The sequence below is a fragment of the Cyanistes caeruleus genome, chromosome 3 (genome assembly GCF_971803275.1).
Source record: "Cyanistes caeruleus chromosome 3, bCyaCae1.hap1.1, whole genome shotgun sequence".
In the NCBI taxonomy this organism is placed as follows: domain Eukaryota; kingdom Metazoa; phylum Chordata; class Aves; order Passeriformes; family Paridae; genus Cyanistes; species Cyanistes caeruleus.
Window position 1 is genome coordinate 83,144,945 of NC_141703.1, and position 22,270 is coordinate 83,167,214.

At 38.1% G+C, this 22,270-nt stretch overlaps 1 long non-coding RNA gene across 1 annotated transcript; it reads right to left on the reverse strand.

Annotated features, from left to right (window-relative positions):
• Nucleotides 1-14,006: 14,006 nt before the first annotated feature.
• Nucleotides 14,007-20,789, reverse strand: LOC147654291 (uncharacterized). Its single transcript, XR_015283963.1, has 3 exons — nt 20,533-20,789; nt 19,937-20,051; nt 14,007-17,188 (listed from the first exon to the last, which is right to left on the reverse strand). It is a non-coding gene; the product is annotated as an uncharacterized LOC147654291 (long non-coding RNA).
• Between the last annotated feature and the right edge of the window lie 1,481 nt (nt 20,790-22,270).

The window sequence follows — 22,270 nt, forward strand, 5'->3', positions numbered from 1 at the left end:
ATTTTTCTTTAACACAGTGGGGTGAATCTCTTGAGTAATTATTATTTTTACCATCAAAGACTTTCAGAATGGAAAACAAATATCCCAACTGACTGGACTTATGATTCAGGGTCAACTTTCTGTTCTGCTGCAAAACTGAGACAAGTCCCTTAGACTGAAATAGTCAAAATGTTCATGTGACTAATGCCCTCCAAGTTCACAGAGATTTAGAGCTTCAAAAATCTTTGAAAATCTGTGTCTTCATCCCTCTCCACCCCAGCTGTTTCCATCTGAGGGAGGATAGCAGCACCTCTGTACGTACTGGAAACAAACCACCACAAGGGCTAATCGTGCACGCCTGGGCAAGGACAACAGCTTCTGTTGCTAACCTCCCACAGGGGAGTGGTGTGGCTAATATCCATCCAGATGCCTTTGATTTCCTCAGCCCCAGTGCTGTAGTACTCATTTATAGCCGAGCTGACTGGGAGGGATGTTTGGAGCCAGTCCAGAGAGAGGTATGAACTCACACCTCTGGATCCATACCAAGACACCTTCATCACTCTATCATCACTCTCCTCTGAGGAATGTAATGAGGATACATTAATTAATGTTTATGAACTGCTTCACTGCTGCCATATTTAGACCGTTAGAGATGCATCTGCAGGAAGAAAACAGCAATCAGGAATTCCACCTGAAACAGAATGCAGAAATGGGAAGACGAAACAGGGGACCCTAGAGTGGTTTCCCCCTAGGAAAGGGGGGGGACGCTTTTCCACTCTACAAAAAACTGTCTGGAGCTGATAGCCTTTCAAAGGCAATCTCAGCTCCAGGGAAATCCAGGCTAATGAAATTTTGAAGTACATGATGGAAGGACTGCAAATAATTTAGCCAACTTTAACCAAAGTTTTTAGTCATGATTTTTCATGTGGAAGGAAATGAGCTTAAGATGGGAGAGAGATTTATCAAATATTCCAAAATATTTCAAGGTTACTCTGGTTGGTCGTGGGAGTTCTTTAAATGATTGGATGCTTTCTGGAGCGTGCATTTGTGAAGTTCCATCTATCACTCAGTGGATTTTCTTCAGAGAAAAATACCTTACCTCCTTACTTTGCTCATAAGGTAATGCAGAAACTCAGCACTTGATGGATGGACATGAAAGCATGGCCTTGCATTTACCCTGAGATGAGAATGGGGAGCAGGGAACGGCTCTGAGACACTTTGGCTTTATGTGATAGTTTCTGAGCAAGTGCAGCTGTGAGCTCCAGGGCAGGATCCATCCTGACATGAATCATGAGATTAAATTTCCCTCTGGGTAGCCATGCATTAACTGATATGGTCACTTGTTTAAGGAGCACTGTAACTATCCCATGGCCATTATTTCAAGTGTGTCCCTTGAACCTTTTGAGTGCACTGACTTACACAGAGTCAAAGAGCAGTGATTGCAGCAGTACTATTCTGGCTATTCTGTTTTTGCCTTCTGGACAAATCTCCTTTGATTTGGTTTTGGCAAAGCTTTTGCCATGCTAAAACTGGGTTTAGGCAGGTTTCAGTGAAAAAATGTTATTAAAGCAAAAAAACTGTTTTCTCCCAACTTTAGGCTCTCAAAACAGGGAACTTGGCAACAGCTACTGCACATGTTCCATTCTCTTCTCTCTTTCCCATGCTCAGAAGGGGAGAAGGCAAAACAAATATTTTATCAAAATGAATGTTACTTTTCTGGAAGACTTCAGCAGGCCAAGTGAAGCTGATCCAGTCTGCCTGTAGCTTACAAAGAAATTCAGCTTTTATTTTTTCAAAATTTCCTTGAAAGCTCTACACATTTTTAATTGTCTGTATTTTGAAAAAGTGAATAGATGAATAGAACAGTCCTCCTTCCAAATCAGGATAATTTGGCTGGGTCTGTAATTTAGTAAAGATTTTTAGACTTTTCAATTTTTTCCTAAATTTTAATAGGACTTATTTTACTGTATTTATCATCAGACAAGAGAGCTGGAGAGGTACTTTTCATAACAGTGTGTAGTGATAGGACAAGGATGAAAGGTATTTAAACTGAAAGAAGACAGGTTTGCCTTGGGTTTTAGGAAGAAATTCTTCCCTGTGAGGGTGGAGAAGCACTGGCACAGGCTGTCCAGAGAAGCTGTGGATGTCCCATCCCTGGAAGGGTTCAAGGCCAGGTTGGACAGAGCTCTGAGCAGCCTGGTCTAGTGGAATGTGTCCCTGCCCATGGCAGGGGGCTGGAGCTAGAGGATCTTGCAAGTCCCTTTCAGTTCAAACCATTCTGTGGTTCTTTTATTTGTTCTCTAACTGACCTAAACAGATTATATACACAATATAGTTCCTCAACCTGAGCATTTTCATCTGAAAAATTCACAGATTCTTTCAATATTTCTAAAATGCATTTATAAAGATTGCAGTCATTGGTTATAAAAAGAAAATGACAACTTACAACAATTAAGAGAATAAGAAAATTATATAAATATTCAGTTTTCTTAACATAAGGAGGCTAGAACATGAATTCAGATAGGAAAACCTTAAAATCATATGCCACTGAAAGGGTTTGCAAAACAGTAAAAAAATTACAGCATTGGATATATATACCAAATTACATAAGTTAAATTTTAAATGTATTTTTTTTTTAAGATTTATGAATATTCTAAGATCTCAAAATAGAACTTAAAACGTTTCAGTTTTAGTTCTATTCATCTTTAAGTATGGGATTTTTGTCACTATTGAATACAGGAAATGGAAAGTAAAAATGTTTGGTCGGTTATTGAGAACTATGTATCTAAAGCATGATACAGATTTACATTAAATTAAACATGATCACACTATATAGCCACTCAATATTTCCCTTGCACAGTGGAAATGAGAAAGAAATACAGATTTGAATCTGGTGTTACACAAGGAAAGAACTAGAGCCTCAGTGACAGGTTTAATCTGACTCTTGTAATAAGCAGGACCCATAAAATTTTCTTTGGCAGACTCAGATTTTCAGAAAAGAAATGTAATCCGAAAGTTGAAATTATGATAATGTTATTCTTGGTGGTATAATGGCAATGGATGATGTACCTACATCCTGGCCCTCTCTGATCCAATGAACATGTGCCAGTGCCTCTTGCTCAGTGGAATTTAAAGACATATTATCTGGGCTGTAGCAGAAATAGAGAAAAAATAAAACTATTGCAAAGTAATGCATTTCTTGGCAAGAAATGCAAAGATTTTTGGCACCTTGCAATGTTTTAGTGCCATCTGGTGACTGCCCACAAAATGTTACAAGAACATTTACCAAAATGCTAGGGTAAAATAAATATATTGGCAATAGCAAAGTTTTGCATTAATAGTTATGCACTGCAAACCTAACTATCAGAAATTCATTGCTTCATTGACAGGACACAGTCTTGTACCTCACCATCAGATTATGAATTTTAAGCACATTCTGCATGATAAAGCTGACAAACAAACAAAATATCTTCCCAAGAACTTTCCATGAAAACTGAGAAAATAAAGTTTCATGTATAGCTACAAAGACAAGAAGTAACTGTGTTTCTATAAATGACCCGTTATGAATCTTTTATTTACCACCTTTCAGGACAGTAACATCTACCCAGACAATAGATGAGACTTACAGAAAAAGGAAACCTACTGGGGAAAAAGAGGGGTTAAAAACCCCAAAAAACAATCCCATATAGAATATATTCTTTTTGGAGTAAGATGTGTTGAATTATGTATTAGCTCTTAGAATGGGGATTAAATTTCTCCAGTGATAAATACATCAAATAACACCAGTTAACTATTGTTGACTTTTTTATGGGAAGACACCAAGCAGTAAATATTACTTATATACTTCTAACCTTTGCTCAAGAGCTTTAGCTTATGGTTCTAGAGTGAAAAAAAAAAAAAAAGACAGTAAAAATAGTTCCTTTTTACTCAACCGTCCCTTTTCTGGGTTCAGAATCAAATTAGCTGACTTTGGAAACATTTTCCCTTACTTTCCATGTATTTTAAATCTGAAACACTGATATACCTAAGAGAGATTAATTTTTTCTCTCTCCTGTCTTTTATGTCCTGAGCTTTGCAATTCTTTACTAAATTTCAAACAATAAATGCAGTGAAAATGTCTTCTTTTTCCAGGTTTCTCACCTGTCACTAGGGACATAATAAAAAATTAGACTCATAGCAGTGACCATAAGCATCTTGTTCTCAGTTTCTTGTAGGTTAAATATTTAATTTCAGGTTTTAAAGAAACAAATTCTACTAACTGTAGTGCCTTTTTCTCTTCATCAAAGAGATACTGGGCTGTTGCATCTTAGTTCTCACATTCACAGGTAGAGATTGATACAGTAAGGAAGACAGCATGGGATGAGATATCAGAAATAACGTATGACTGAACTTGATGACCTGAGAGATCCTTTTCAGCCTTGTCTTCATTACAGAGGTCATAAATCTTCAAGTATGTTCAGAAGAAACTATACTTGAGGACTTTGGCCTCAGAGCTTTCAAGTCACTACAGACATTTGTATTGACTTCAAACCAGTTTGGATCAGGGAGATAGTTTCTTAATTTTGTGAAATTTGTTTGGGCTGCTGTGTTCTTTGAACACATTTTACACTGTGCTGTGTTTGTGCAGTCCTTGCTAAATTTTGCTTTATTGCCCCTGGTGTTTCTCCTCTCTTTACAAAGGAGCTGCAGAAGGTTTGCTGTCTTCTGTGAGTTGGGCATCTGCTTTGATATCATAACAGCATATTGTGAGGAATAAATCTATGAGGGGTCTGTTTTCCTGTATGGCACTTGTTATCCAGTGGACTGGAGTATCTGCAATTTTTCCCACAGCAAAATTCAGCTCAAGCTGGTTTTTTGTTTTTATTTCATACTTCTCATCACTCTTTATGGGTGAATAGTGCTTCTTCTAACATTTTTTTATTATTTTTTTTTTATTTCTTTTATTTGAAGATCTGATTGGAAGGCAATTCAGAATAATTCAGTTTAGAACAATTGTCAAGACTCAGAATTTTTCTCTATTGCACCCTTGGTATTTCTATGTGTTTTTCTTTGGGGGAGGAAGAAAAGGAAAACCAAAAGGCCTTTGAGGTGAAAGGAGATGAGGGATAACGAGGAAAGAAACAAGACATCCCAGCTTTTTTTTTTTTGTCACATAAATAACCATGTCTCCTGGTAAGATACTCACCAGTAAGCAGCTTTGCCTTGGTGTGGCACATTTGCACCACTCCAGCTTATCTGCAACTTGATACTGACTCTGCTTTGCTCTCTAGTGAATTCAGAGCATCTTTTCCCCATTTGGCAGGTGTTCCCAATATCATCTATTAAAACTCCCAGTTATTTCTTATTTCCTCTGCTCCTAAAAACTGTGTGGAAGTGCTCTGGATTTCTGGTATAGGAATTTTTTTACCTCTTTAACAGTATTTTTAGTTCTACATGGCATCCACCTTGCAGACCAGTGTCAGTCAAAACACTTTATCCTAATGTAAAGGAGAGAACAGTCCTGGTTGTCTGAAGCCTCTGATGATCCTGTGGAAAGTATAACTTCAATTTTTAGCACCAAAACAGAGGTTCTGTGCAGTTACTTCTGGATCTCAAGGCACAATGGCAAATATTTGTTGAACACTGTTAGCTCTGTGAATTGAAGGAATTCTGACTGATATCAGTGAAGTGCACTCTTGGAGATGACATGGAGGGGTACTTCTTCCTTTTTAGGTACCTTCAGTCCTTTATAACATTTAGAAGATTATGTTCTGATTTTCTTTCACTGGTAGGAATATCCTTTCAGTATTTTCTTGTTCTTAGATGGGCTGTCAAAATAGAGAGGTCAAAATTTTTTGCCTGAAACAAGGCACATGCTGGAAAAAAGTGTTATCAACAATATCCTAAGTCAGAAAAAACAGTGACCTTAATGATGGGAAAGAGACATATTTAAAATTTTCTGTGTGGGAAGACAAGTTTAGTAAAAAATCAAGCAGTTGCATGACAAAACAAAGACTCGTGGAGATCTGTGTGTGTTAAGATGTACTAAGAAAAAGAGCAGTAGACACTTGAAGGCACAAACCCCATTCTTTGGTACACAGCATTTGGTGCATCAACAACATCAGATAAAATGTCTGATGGAACATGACAGGCACAAATAATACATGAACACTTAGAGCGGGTTGCACAAGTTCCCTGGCTGGCAGCTGCAGCTGTTGCAGTGCAGTGTTCAAGTCAAAAATGAAAAGCATTGCAATGTCAACACGTTTTCCATACCCATGTTGTGCTAATCTGCCAGACCCATCATTATTCAGGGTACCTAAATGTTATCTGTCAAAAGAACCTGAGTAACTCCTTTCAGTCTGTGATTTCATCATAAAATTGGAAGAAAATGCATTTTTCTGGCTTCTTTGAGACACAAATTTATCAGACATAAGATTAAAAGTGACCCTTCTGAGAAAATTCATTCTTTGGGAAAATATTCTCTGATTTCATCTCAAAATTTGTTACTATAAAAGCATGAATCAGCTTCTATTTTACAATGAGAGTAATTTGGTCTTAACAAAAGAGCAAGGAAATACTGACAATTACACCCATTTTAACCATATCCTACATCTTAATGAGGAAAATTTAAAAAGCGTCTTTGTTATAATTGCCAAACACATCGGACCAGTACAAAAAAACCTAGTTTCCAAACTAATTTAATATTCAGACAAGAGTATAAAGTAGAAATTGTTCAGTGACACCATACATTCTCCTGCAAATGGGATGACTATTTAACAAGGAACTACATGAATAGCACTTATTAATTTCAGATGTCGATGATGAAAGCTTATAGAAGGGAAGGTAAAAGCAAAGGTTTTTAGTGGTAAGTTTCTGGGGTTTACACCAGTACTCTTTAGACAAAGCAAAGTTAAGGTAGTTTTGACAAGTAGATTTGTGTGTAATGTCAGCTGAGAAGATACTGGCTAGAAGAATATACTATTTAGGAGCTAATGTTTTATTTAAACATATTTAACTGTCAGAGGGCAGTTTTAGATTATATATTAAGAAATTCCTTCCTGTGAGGTGGTGAGGCTCTGGCACAGGTTGCCCAGAGAAGCTGCAGATGGCCCATCCCTGGAAATTTCAAGGCCAGATTGGATGAAGCTTTGAGCAGCCTGGTTTAGTGGAAGGTGTCCCTACCCATGGCAGGGGATTGGAACTGGGTGATCCTTAAGGTCCTTTCTAATCAATACTGTGATTGTAGGATCTATAGTAGCGTTTGAGAAAAGTAGTCTCAGCTGTACCTAGTAGTTCTAACCTAGCTTCTTTATCCTCAAATAAAATCTGTTCTTCAAGTACCAGGAGAGCTGGTGTTTATATACTAAATTTTTTAGTGGAAAAAATGATTTTTGCCTGTCAGTATGAGAACTGGATGAATAATCAATAAATGTATTCAAGAATATATTCACTGTATTTGGTTCCCAAGTTTTATTTGAATATTTTTTTCTTTTTTTTCCTTTTATTTTATCTGCCTCCTCTGCCTTAGAAAATCATTTTAGCCATATTATGACATAGCTTATGCCGTAATTTTGGGTATAAACTCTATTTTAAATCTCAAGAGTTGGAAACATTATTCTGATCTGTTAAAATATATAATAAAAGTCGGAAGTCCAATGTGTGTGTAATAAATTTTTGATTTGAGCAGGCCTATTCAATCCTTAGAAATCTGTGGGTCACTGCCAGTACATTTGGGTAATGGTTCATGCTTCTGGCAGAAGTTACAGGTCAATGGTTTGTCAAGTCCTGACATAGTAAAATCACTTCAATAAGAGAGTTGGAAGATCTCAAAAAAGAAATTGAAATCTAATGGCTGGGATTGATAAAGTGGCAAGAATACAGTGAACAGCCACATTTAGGCAGATGATTCCCATGCTATAAATTCAATTGTCAAGTGTTGAAAATATGGAAGTAGAAGATAGTAGGAGTAGGTTGTCGCAGTGGAAGGAAAGGTATTTTAATTTTTTTTTAAAATTTTTTTTCATATACTCCCCTTGTAATATTTGGTTATTGAGTTTGGTCCTTTTTTCATGTGTGTTACACAAAACAATGTGCAAAAATTTGTAGTCCATTATATATATATATATATATATACACATATATACACATATATATATATATATACACATACAAATCTATGTGCCTGTGTGTATATGTATTCTTGCCCCAAACCTGTCTGTATCTGAGTCCTCCATTCTAAACATTCTTTAAAAGATTTTCTTTCTCTGACACCTGTGGACCTTTTCATGACTATTCTTCCTACAGTGCTCAGGCACAGTGAATTTGTCAGATTAGTTTTGACCCTTCCTCAGGGGGTGAGAAAATGCCTGTCCTATCTGGATGCTCATTAGCACTCAGAACCATCCCTGTTATACATGCAGTGTTTGAAGCCTTTTCCTGATAATGATCTTGATGGTTTCAGTTCGCAGTTCTTGTTTTGCTGCCAATTTTTTTGTAGTCCCATACTCCTCAGTGTTCCCTGAAAAGACCTGTTTTAATGAGATATTCCTGGGCTTAGACATTGGGGAAATAGGAGGAGGAGAACAATGACATCAATAAAGCCTCTCGTATTCTTTGAGTATCCTGCCAATGATCCATACCTTTAAGATGTGCAGTTCAGTGTTAATTCTGCCACTGACATATGCTATAAGTTGTGTTACACACATTTCCCATGCCCTCCTCTCTAAGAACAGTGTGAGGGCAGAATTTTTCTGACATCTGTATAATACCCACTGTTTTTGAACTTGGTTTCTTTTATTTTCCCAGCTGAGCCCCATTCAATGTACTGATACTAGGCTGTATCAAGGCACGTATTTTACCCCACCACCTACAGCAGTGTGATAATGGAATGAGTAACCCTTAAACACCTTCCTCTCCCCTGATTTTTCAGAGCACCACACAGTGCAGCTCTTCAAGCTCATGCCCCACATAATGAGAATTCTGACCTCCAGCTGCTAATCCATAGTCAATAACTGATAACCCTGAGGGGCACACCAGAACAGAAGGAGATTAAAGTGGTGGTATCTCTGATACAATTGGAGGACAAGACTGCTGCATGAAACAAGTGTCTTGCCAGACACAGCAGCTAGGACCAGAGGTCAAATGAACTCTTTCATCTCGTACTTTCTAGAGTAGTTTTCAAGCACTTTGTAATTAGGAATGCATTCAGTCCCAGACTATGAGGAAAAACTGAAGGAGATAGGTCCTTTCTCTCTGAAGAAGAGGGGGCTCAGGAGGACTTCATGATAGCATTCCAGTGTTAAAAGTGCAGCTACAGAGAGGATGGAATCACTCTGCAAGGAACCACACAGATAAGATGAGTACAAGTTGCACCAGGGAAAGTTTCACCTTAACATAAGAAAGACATTTTATACAGTAAAAACAATCATACGTTGGAATAACCTCCACACACATGTGATGAGGTTCCCATAACTGAAGGGTTTCAAGACATGGTTGAAGGGTTCCAAGATGTGGTAGGAAAGGGTAGTAATCTCATCTGAAATCTCATCTTTGCACCCTTTACCATGAAAGTTTGGACCAAATGAGCTTTCAAGGTCTCTTACATTCTGGGCTATTTTATGATTTTATGATCAATGATTATTTGCTTAACCAGCAAACAGTCTGCCCTGGCTTCTTCTCTGAGTCTCACAGTCTCACAAATGAAGTTCTTGTCACAGTAAGAGACTGAATCCAAGTTAGAAATCCTAAGAGCATTATCTCTTCTCTATTCTTGGGTCTGACTTGATCAAATTTATTACTTGAAGAATTTATATTATCACTACCAGTGTTTCAAGTGCAGGACCTTTGGAACTGAAAGAGGGAAGCTGAACCACAGTAATCAGATTACTGACATTTACTGTGTCTTTTATATTATGTTATATATAATGTAGAAGGGGTGAATTTCAGGATTTTTCCCTCTGGTAACTGGAATGAAAACAAGAATTAACTGGAATATAATAGTCAGTATACTCATGAAGTAAAGTTCAGGAAAGGGGAATGCACTTCTCTCATCCACTGACATCAGACAAGGTTCAACTACAAAGAAGAGGTGGGGAGGTTAAATAATGCCTTTCCAGCACAGAATCTCTAAACCTCTCAAAAGTAACACACCATTCAAGGAAACAGCGACTACTGAAAAAAATGGGACATGATTTGTGTGTTCACTGATCATGCAATGTGCTGGTTGTGGTCTGGCTGAGACAGAGTTCATTTCCCCTTGGCAGCCCTCACAGGTCCTTGCTTTGCACTGATACCTAGAAATGTGCTGATAACACACCAGTGCTTTGGCTACTGCTGAGCAGCACTGGCACAGCATCACTGCTGTCTCTCAACATTCCCCCCACCATCAAGGGGCTGGGCAGAATCCTGGGAGAGCACACAACCAGGCCAGCTGACCCAAACCGACCCAAGGGATATTCCATACCATGTGATGTCAGCTCAGATATAAATGCTAAAGGAAGGAGGAGGAAGGGGGATATTCATTATTTACAATTTCTGCCTTCCAAAGTAACCACTATGTGTCCTGAATCCTTCTTCCAGGGAAGTGTCTGAACTTTGTTTGCTGATTAGAAATAGAAAAGAAACTGATTTTTTTTTTCCTCTTTGCTTGTGCATGTGCAAACTTTTGCTATTTTTTTTTTAATAAACTGCATTGTCTCAACCAATAAGTTGTTTTCCATCTTATTTTCTATCCACTGTCCAGCTGGAGAGGGAGCAATAGAGTGGCTTCATGGGCACCTGGCATCCTGCCAGGGTCAACCCATCACAGCTGGAAGGAGATGTCAAGTAAGTTTTACATATATCAAGAGTTCTTATATGGACAAACAAGCCACAAGAGTGTAGATGGACAATGTAATCAATTACAGAGCAGTTTAGATTTTCTTAGCATTTTTTGTTCTTTACAGACCTTTAAAATACAGTTCTAGAAAGAAAGGCAAACAGAAAATAATAAAGATTTACCATACAGCAGTTATTTAAAACTTGAATAAAGAATCGTGCCTCATTATGAAAAACTCAAAGGACAAAGAAGTTAAACTCAAAAAGGGTAGATTTGAATCACATATAAGGAAGAAATTCTTTACTGTGAGGTTGGTGAGGCACTGGCACAGGTTGCCCAGAGAAGCTGTAGATTCCCCATCCTTGGAAGTGTTCAAGGCCAGGCTGGATGGGGCTTTGAGCAACCTGGTCTGGTGGAAGGTGTCCCTGCCCATGGCAGGAGGTTGGAACTGGATGACCTTTAAGATCACTTCCAACCCAAACCATTCCATTGTTCTATGATGATTCTATGAAACTGGCTATGTGGAGGAGCTCACAGTCCAAAATACAAGATGAATGCAGAGCAGAAAGAAGGAAAAAGGTTGGGAGAGGAATGGAAATTATTTATGCAGCATCACAAAATTGAGAAGACAGCCCAAGTTGGCAGTTTCCTCTCAACCTTTACTATTCCATTTACAATATTCATTTGTCTGTAACATTACAAGTGCTTCTGTAATATTCCACTCTGATCAAATGATCTGTCAAGGAGCCTTCTTAATACAATATAAAGTTGCCCTCACTTCAGTGGATTAAGCTCTAAATCTTGTAAATAAATGGAGGTACTTCTGAGAAATATCTTTTCAGGTGACAATGTGACAAAAAAAGCTTTTATGACATTTTCCAGTGCCACTTTCCAACTTATTGTTTTAATATAGACCAAGATAAGTTTTCAGATGGTTTCTACTCAAATCCAGAATATTTTTGGTAAAAAATTCCATGTTAACACAAAAACTGGAACAAAGTGGGGTTTTTTTCACCATAGTGTCTCTTGAAGACTGCTTTACGGTTTGTTTTGCTATTCTTTTCTTCCTGCATTTCTGTGCTGAAGATGCACCTGTGAAAGATACAGATTGAATTCTAGATTCCAGATAAAAATCTGCCCAAATAAAACAGAAAAATAATGTAATGTTCTTGTAAATGACTTAAATCTGACCAGGAATAGTTGTGGAGGAATAAATATGAAACCATGCAATCTCATTTTTACAGTCAGTTTTCATTTATATACCCATCCTTTAAGAAGTCACTGGGCAAATGAGAGCAGACACAACCGCCTTCTAGTCAGAAAATTAAGGGTGATTAAGAACCCAGTTTAGTTAGTGGACTGTGTGAAGTCATAGGCAGGCCAGTTCCAAGGTATCTCCTTGTATGCAGATGGTGAAATGCCAAATGGGATCAAAAGAGATTTTAATTACAAGAATGATGAGAAAAGTCAAGCATCAAGGTAAGAAGTACTTCTGTAAAGAAAACTACATAAAAATACAGGCAACACTGCTTGCTAAGGGCTCCCAGAGAATTAGACATAATCATTATAAATGATTATGGGTGAACAATGTGTACAGTTACATTTTCAGTTCAAAGAATTAAACAACTGCATGTACTACATAAGCCTGTGGTTGATTTTCATGTAGCAGCAAGCACTGTGCAGGGATGTAATTGAATCAAAGTTCCAGTCACTGGACCTGAAAATCTGAAGAAGAAAAAAGTGACTCTAGTTTCTTAAACGTGCTTGTGTGCTTCCTTCTGTGTTGTAGAATCACAGAATCGTAGAACATCTTGAGTTGGAAGGGACCCACACTGATCATCAAACCCAACTCTTATCCTTGTACAGGACAGCACCAAGAGTCACCATGTGCCTGAAAGATTTGCCCAAATGTTTCTTGAACTCTGTCGGACCTGGGGCTGTGACCACGTCCCTGGGGAGTATGTCTTATTATACTCATGAAACCAATTTTATTATGGTCCTTCAATATTTATTTTTAGACTGATGTCTATATGCATTTTGTAAGATCTTTTAAAGAAAAAAATGAAGAGGCCCCACAGACTGATGTGTTGCTTAAATTTGTTTTACCATTTCCTTGTGATTGCCATACCTATATATATAAAAATATTTCTATCTGAGCTTCTTATTTTTTTGTTTTTCTATATTTCATAGTTCATATAGTTTTTAAAACACTGGAGTTCTGAGTTATTCCTGCATATAAATGCATAAATAATATAAATTTTTGTTCTGAAGCTCAGCTTATCTCCTGCACACATACATACAGTTCATTACCAAAGCTGAAATAAAGTTTAAGGGCATGAATCAGCAGCATACTACCTTTAACCTGGCACTCTGCAGGTGCACTGAATATTTTTGAGTTCTGGAAAGAGGAAGATGCCTTCACAGCTGGTTGTGTGGTATTCTAAGCCTGCAGGATTAACACTGTGCTAAGATAGCTGTAGCCACCACAGACTTTTCAATTATTCACTGCAAGTATTCTACAAAGTGTTTCTTGCAGCAACTAGACCAACATGTCCAAAGAAATCTCCTAGTAAAGATTAATGAAAGAAAGCATATAAAAGAGTCCCAGACTTGACTAGACTTGCTTTACATGTGATTGTGAGCAAATGATGGAAGGATAATAACAAACCTCAAAGAAAGAAAGCAAACTCCATGGAGAAGTTCTTGCAATTCCCTGTGGTGATAAAAATAATAGCGCAGAAGGAAGACATAGATATTTGATAACATCTGTATCGACTGATTTCAGGTTGGGAAAATAATTTTAATATATCAGAAGAATAAGAATAAAGGAAAGCAAAATGATTTAAACCAATGTCCTAGTATTGATCTGTAAAAGGATAGACATAACCTGATGTGAAACAGAGAAGTTAGAGCCTGAAAAGCTTTCTAATGTGGGTAAAACCTAGCTAGTTTTATGGATCATCTTAACAGCTTACTGAAAGGTGTGTACAGACTCTTTACTGCAGTATCAGGATGCTGAATTTAATGGTTGGGATGTTCCTTCCAGTCCCATGCCCTTCCCTCCTAGACAGTATGTCAGAGGGATTATGGGTGATACCAGTCTCATTACAGGTAATTATAGGGACTTATGCTCTTTCTGAGTTATAGAAGGATAGAGTTTATCTAGTGATTTACATGGAGGAGGTCATCCAGAGCTGAAGGATAATTTTAATTGAGGCTGTAATTAAAATATCTGCTTTATAACGGCTTTTCCTCTTCTTAATGAATGTGTTCCTCTATGTTTATTGATTTATATATTAATAAAGAAAAGTCTAGCGTCAGGTTTGTTTACTGATTCTTTCAGGACTTGTTTAGTGCTTCAAAGCAAAATCAATGTTTGGAGAAAAACACTGCAGAGGCAGAGAGGTTGGGTGTCATCAGATGTTTGGCCTGAGGGACTGCAAATCAGATCAGTATAAATGTGACTATATGAGCTTGTAATTATTTCAAAAAGGGAACTACATCTGATACCAAAAGCTGAGGGGACTCACAGCTTGTCACTCCAGTTCCCAAGATCATTTTGCTTTCTACTGCTTTTCATCACATGCTGGAACTCTAACATTCTTTAGGGAATTCCAAAAGTCTTAGAGAAAGGCACAATAATGGAGTGTATTTGCCCCAATATAGAAGAGATTAACTTTCCCTGAAAAGGGCCTGGGGCTCTGAAATTAGATATATATAGATGTAAGAAATAACAAAAATGTGTAGGATAGAGGCCTCTTTTAAATTACAATGAACATGTCTGTGGAACTTGTTTCATTTGAATTCTAATAACCAGGAGGTCTAAGGGAAGGTTTAATATGGAGAATTTAGAAATTTATTATTTCTGAGAAAAAAGGGCACAAAATCTGAGGAAATTTTGTTTTGGATCAGTATTATGATGTAGGAAAAATTTTCTTATAAAAACCAGGGTCTTCCTTGAAATATAGAATAAATCTAAAAAGCTATAGAATAAATATTGCTAGATTTATCTTCAAATTTGCCTTCAAACAGCTAGTTCTCTTCAGACACACCACAATGAAAATGAACAGTGTATTTAAGTTCAGAGAATCTCTTCATGACTTGTCAAGTACCTACTGTCCCAGAAATAATGGAAATATTGAGAATAACCATGTGGAGGTGGTTACTTATATGATGGAAAAAAATCGTTCCAATTGTCTTTTCCATGGTTTAGGGATAAACAGACGTAAAGTGAACTGCCAAACCACTGTGGATCAGATCAGATAGTTCAGCCCTACTGTAAGAATATTTGGCACATAATGCAATTTTATTAAAGGTTATCTGTAAAATTACAAAATAAATAGACTCCCATTTATCTCTTCATTGTAATGTACAGTCTGGAAAGAAAACAGCATGACTCTCATGTCTCAGAATATGTTTGTATGCTTGGTAGTTAGAGAGGGAGAAAAAAAAAACTCATATTTTTACCTGCAGTTGTCTAGAACTAAGGAATAAGGCTTGCTGTAAATTTTGTTTAAATTCTTTCTCACTGATCATTAATGAGATATCTTCTTAATGATAATAATGTTATTTTCAGAGAAAGTTTTTGGGTTTTTTTGCAAAATTACTCCCAGACAAAAAATTCTGAAAATTAAACAAAAGTATTTCCCTGTAAATGTTGTTCCAATGAATGAGAATCTCTTCACCTAATTATATCCCTGTCTTTACAGCCATTTAATGCAGGACTTAATCCACCCTTGCTTTTCCCTAGAATCAATAAAAATCAGAAGAAACACCTGACCAGTTATAGATGTATGTCTACAATGAAATGGATCTCACTCCAGAAGCACTTGTTTCTGTCTTTGATTACAAATAAAGCCTAGATACCTAATTCAAATGTGGCCATCTGCACTGCAGATCTCTCAAATCAGGTTAAATGAATCCAGCCCTGGCTGTCATAGGAGCATTCGTTCCTGTGACTTTTGTTCTCTTTCTATTAAACAGTGAGCTGGTTTTGGCTGGGGTAGAGTTGATTTTCTTCACAGTGGCTGTTATGGGGCTGTTTTGGATTTGTGCTGAAAACAGGGTAGATGTTTTTGTTATTGCTGAGTGGGGCTTACACAGAGCCAAGACCTTTTCTCTTTTTCATACTGCCATACTGGTGAGGAAGCTGGGGGTGCATGGGAGGCTGGCAGGCGACACAGATAGGGCAAGACCCAAACTGACCAGAGGGATACTCCAGACCATGTGACATAAAGCAGGGGAAAGAAAGAGGAAGAGGAAGCATATTTGGAGTGATGGGGTATGTCTTCCCAAACAACTGCTACGAGTGATGGGGCCCTGCTCTCCTGGAGATGGCTGAACACCCGCCTGGTCATGAGAAGCTGTGAATTCAGTCTTTGTTTTTCTTTTGTGTTCAGCTTTATTTCAACCCACATGTTTTCTAGCTTTTACCCTTCCAGTTCTCTCCCTGATCCTTCTGGCAGGAGACTGAGTGAGTGGTCTGGTGCTTGGTTGCTGGCTGCAGTGAAACCATGACAAACAGCGAGGAAGATCTCCGGGACTTCATCTCCCCTAATGTATGACAGGTGTTCAGCTCATATTTGATACATTACCTCCTCCTATCAAGACTGAGAGCTATGATGCATTATGTCAGGGAATTAATCCCAAAAATGAAATTAGGGATGTGAAGTACCTGAACTGTGGCTCCTGAAGACCCTTCAAATATGTATTTTGGAACTGAATAGGTCTGTTAGGAGTGAAAACATTTAGGGAGTTGAGAAGAAATGGTATGATTTACCACTGAAATTCCATACTTGTGGAAAGTGTTTTTTGGGGGCAGGTGTTTGTTAGCTCTTTGTTCTTTTAAGTATTTTGGAAGGTTTTTTTAGTTTTTTGTTCTTTTCTTTTATATATTTTGGGAGTTTTTTTCATCCATCCATCTCAGCCAGACAGTGGCATTCTGAATCCTTCCCCACATCTTCTGACAGGACTCCAAATCTTCCAGAAACTCCATTTGTCTCAGGGAAGAATTCAGAGCACTCCAACTAAGGTGCTGACGAATGTGTGGGTTATTCACTCTGAATGGTTGGTCAGCCAGTGAGGAGGCAGCATCTACATTTGACAGAAGTCCAGAGTGAGTTTTAGGTCAGGCTGTACAGGGGTTCCCATACTCAGGAGAGTCAGTCAGGGTGGTGTGAGCATGCAGGTTTGCTTGGCAGCTGGCACAGGCAGGATGGACAGGAAGGTGCAGTCTCCCTCCCATCAGCTAAAGAGGAGAGTGCAGGAATGGTTTCCACTCAACAGGGTGCCAAGTCCCCTGTGTGTCAGAAAGGATGTGGCAGCACAGAGCTGCCATGGAAACATACAGGGCTCCAGGTAACAGGATGTAGGGAGTTCCAGATCCTGGCACTGGCATCAGGATCACAAATCCTGTGAAAGAAGGAAAGGGTGCTACAATGCATGCTATATATGAACTATTCTCATGCCTTCTAAGATGTTTTTAATAAACCATATTTTCAAGTAAATAGTCTACCTGCATAGGCAGGCAAACCTGGGCTGGAACTCAGAGTCAGAATCATAAAGATTCAAATTTAACCTTCAGGTGAATACTACCATGCCCACTAAACCATATCATGAAGTGCAATATCAGCTCCTTTTTTGAACATTTCCATGGATGGTGACTTCACTGCTTCCCTGGGCAGCCTGTTCCAATGATTAATCAGAACCCTCAGCCCTGTACATAACTGCAGACAGGCAGGACACTGTGATATACAGCATTTACTGTGCATTCTTCTGAGAGTAAAGCAGTCAAAAATGCAATTTCTAGTAATCTGAATGTAACATATCTCCTTCTTGTCCAGTGTTGTTTTTATTACTTCACTTCCAGGCCCAAGGAGGGCTTCTGCTTTCCCCAATGTGGAAATACATTACTACACGTTCCTTCCCACACTTGTAGTCCACCAAAGCAAACACTACCTATTGGATTTATACCTCTGTCTGGGAAATTGCCTGTTTTCCCCTTCTCTCCAATGCTTTTGGCTCAGAGAGAAACAACAATTAGCAGTGACCAAGAATCCAGTCCTTGCAGTATGTGGCTGTATCATTTTCTCAGATCTGACTGGTATCCTGGGTCGTGAGTTTTTACTGGCTTGAGTATAATGTGGGATTTTTACTATTTGGAGGCTGTTTTCTAGGAGAAAAATGAAAATAAACTTTGAAATTATCACACACATACTTTGTTATAAGACAAATATGAGCTGTGTCTGCATCTCCTGAAGGCAGATATTAGGAAATTTCTGTGTCTGTTTGAAATATTTACCTTTTTTTTTTTTTTACCCAAAATTATGGACTCCTACACCTCATATCTGAGTCAGGGTCATGTCTTGTTTGATGAAAACTGCTGTGCTTTGTAACATAGCATCATAGAATATGAATGATAGAAATATGGAAACAAAGAAGCAGAGAATCATATAAACATAGAACCATGGAATCATATAAACACAAAATTGTAGAAGCATAGGATCACATAACAATTTCCACCACTATTTCTGAAATTAGTATCTTTTGTTGTGCACAGGCTGATGAACCTTCATTCCCTCATGTGATCAGTCTCAGACCTGATCTTTAATTTCATGGGTAAATGGGGACAGGCAGTTTTTGTTGCTTCCTCCTCCTTCTCTAATGCTCCCTAAAGATTTAGTTATTCTGTACCTAGTGTGTTTGGGCATATGTACAGATATCTATGTTTCTTATAATTGGTAAATTCTTTGACTAATTTTTAGCCAGATTTGATAATAGTTTAGAAGAGGTCAAAGATTCAAAGATAATGAAGACATTACAAGTTTTGTAAAGATGGGTATATGAATAGGGAACAGAAATTTTACAAATGCTCCCAATACACATCTATATGAGGGGAAGGACTTCAGCATCAGCTCATGCATTATCAAACAGCAGATATCAAAATGAGCAAGTCTGTAAATGACCAGCTCTGGAAAATACCATCAAATCAGGTCTAGACATTGGTCATGTGTATCTACAAGTTGTGGAAAATCAGAATTCATTAGTTCCCATTCTTATGGAAAAAAACTAACCAAACCAAAACTATTTCTCTTTCTTGATGCCTGTTTTTAAGGATGCAAATGCTGTTATTTGTGATCACTGGCCTAAGAGCTTTTCTGGGATCTTCAGGCCATGCTAGGAATGTTAGGAAATGTATGGGGTTATTTTCTTTCTTCTGAAACTTTTCCTGTTTTCATACTTCTGTCTCTTTTTCTTTTCTTGGACAAATAAAGTGAGTTGTCTTGGTGCTTTTTATTGCTAGCAGAAAACGTTTAAAAACCTTTCTGAGAGCAGTTTTAGGAAATGCCACACAGGGAATGAATCCTGATGACATGGAGGTGAATTTGAAGTGAGTCACAGATACTTGTTGGGGCATGCTTGGGTTTCCTTACAATATTTCTCAGGAAAAGACAAGCATAAAATAGAAAGCAGAAGGATGCATCTTTTGGCCATGCCTCTGGAAAATATGACAAAGTACTGTACATTTTCCATGTAGTTTTTGAGTAAAAGTCTTGAAACTTTTACTTTGGAGAAGCAGCTTTGATCTGAGATGGAATGTTAAGGACCTGAAACATGAGAGCCTGGTGATGGATTCTCCTGGGCAGAGCTGGCATTTATTTTCTGCTTGCAGTGGAAATGGGATAGGATCCTGGCTGCTCCTTCTACCTCCTTGCCAGAGAGAAATTTTTTGACATTTCACTGCCTATGCTCCTACTATATAGTAGTGTATCCGACAGCAGACAGCTTTTAACATGCTCTTACAGGGGAAAAAATAGTCTGAGGGACTGACACTGACATTCTTAAGAATAAGAACCCTCTTCTGTCAACGTATCTCTAATTTGCTTTTCCTTCCTTTCTCCTGACCTCTGTTTGCCAAGTAGAAACAAATAGGCACAAGTGTCTGATTTCATGAATGTGTTTGTAACGTTGAGTATTGTAAAGTTATACCTTGGGCAGCCCAAATTGATCTCTGGAGTTCCTGGATGGCAAACAAGACCTTTCTAAGACCGGAGCGAATCAGGAATGCACAGATTTGCTGCTTAGCAACAGGACATAAATCTCTGTGAACAGAGATATTTTCTAATAAAATTACAGGAACTAGAGATTAGCAATACCTACTTATTCATCCAGTCCTTGTCCTGGGGCTAAGGGAACACTCGTGGTGATGCCTCACCAGCTCTATTTGAAGTGTCTCAGACCGGTGAAGTCTCCATGTTTGCTCTCTTGACACAATCTACAGTTTTAAAGTCACAGAATCGTAAAGATTGGAAAAGATCACTAAGATCATTGTGTCCCAAAGTTCCTACTCAGCTCTCAGTAAGTAAAAGAAAGCAAGCATTTACATTTTTTTTTTTTTTTAAGCCTTTTGATTGTGATTTGGATTTGTATTTCAAGGTTAAAAGACAGAGAGGAATGTCCGCATGTTAGGGAGTTTGAGCCACACCATGAACCGCTGCTGTGCTGTGTGCCACAGGCTCACAAGCAATGGCTTTATGCTCTGTGTGGTAGCACTCTGACTGCCCAGTTTTCTGATCAAGGGGAATCTGAAAGCCCAGACAGGCCAGCTAAGCATCTTGTTAAACAGCAGGGACTGGAATGGCTCTACCATCTTTTTAGTAGCAATTATCGGTATCAGTGATCCCACAAAAGGGCGTTAGTTAGCAAGAAGTGTCAAACAATTCATGTACAAGTCATTTAGGCAACAAAAAACTTACCATTGGCTTTCTTAGCTTGTTTTCTGAAAGAACCATATAGTTGTTTTTCTCTGTATTTTAGCAAAGGAGTCATCAGCCAGCTCCAGCCTGGGAGTTTCTGTACTAGTCTGCAGCACTCAGTCTTTTCTGTTTCCTTTGATTCTCCCAGTGTAATGATTTACTACATCAAACAAAGTTTGAGTCCATTTTTTTCCTCTTATATCTGTTCCTAGAGCTCAGCACTCACACTTGTTCTAGTTATCTAAGCCTCCTGCCCTTCCTCTGTACTTAGCTCTGTTTCTCACCACATTATCCAATTAGCACCTCACTAACTATCCTTTGGCTGCCTCTTTCCTCTGACCCAGCACTATTTACACCAGCTCAGTTATTCTTCCTATTGATACTCCTCTCATCCATTGAAGACAATGGCAATTCTGTCTTCTTTAAACAAGATAAAGTCCATAAAAATATTTTGCTGTATGAAGATCTAAAATGCCCAGCAATAAAACAGCACACTATGGGTATCCTTTGGTGCTGGGCATATTTGGTGCTGTTTGAGTGTATAAATGATGTTGAATATGAAATGACCTTTTGTTTGCACTGCAGTGATGCAGCGCAGTTTACTGCATGCCGAGCCTTCCTAATATATGAAATTCTCAATATATTAAATATTCTACTTCTGGTTTTTGGATTGTGGTAATAGGTTTGGTGGGCTTCATATCATGAGTTTCAAAGCCAGGACTTCCATATTTTTGTTCCAAGAACAAGATTTCATGAGTGTGCTTACTGCTTTTTTAAGAGGAGTCTCTTGTTTAATATTTTTGGAGTTTTTTTTGGAGATGAAAATACCTATTAGATTAAGGAGTATGGAACAAAACTGAGAAACAAAGAGAATAAGTATGGTCAACCTTTTATTTATAGTTCAAGGCAGACACAGATCAAGTGATTTTAGCTCTGTAGCATATTGAATTACTTAAAGCCTGGGGGCTGTGATCTCATCCAACTTTTAGAAATTATGTTGGGTCAGGAGAATCTACCCCATCTAAGCACATACATGCACCTCCAGTGAAAAGTTGGAATTGTCAGTAAAGGCCATTGTTCACTAAAATCTGCTTGCTTTTTTTCTGAATTAGTGTGGCTGGAGACAGCTTGTGCTTTCTGACTCTTATGGATAAGGAGGTAACTGTTTACTTATGTTTTCTTACTCCCACAGGTATTTGAGAGAAAGACTTTAAAATTTGTTATTTGAATGATTCACATAGAAGAAAATTTTTTTGAAAGATCAAGTACTTTGGCCAGCATTCAGATTTAATCTTCATTTAGTAATTAGTTGAAACACAGGTAATTAAGATGTCCATATTACAAAGCACACATGACTTAGAAGCACATCTTACACTTTATTGGGATCTCTGCTCCCGAGCCAATGGTATTTCTTGAAAGGTTTTTCTGAAAGTTTGCACATGCACCAAAAGTCTTCATATCCTTCCTACCTATACTTTTTTCATTAAACATACAGACAAATGGAACTTCACAGCCCAGTACAGTAGTTCTTCAATAGCAAAGCATCCCAGTTTCCTTCTCAAAAGTACAGTAGCAGATTCACAGAGAGATTTAAGGGACAGATGAGTGCACACATTGCTGTTAAAGACAATGTATGAACTAGCACCTTCTTCATGTCTGACATTTATGCCTCCAATGGCTGCCTTACTAAGGAAAACATATGCTGATGCACATGTTATCTAGGGCAAATGGGAAAAAC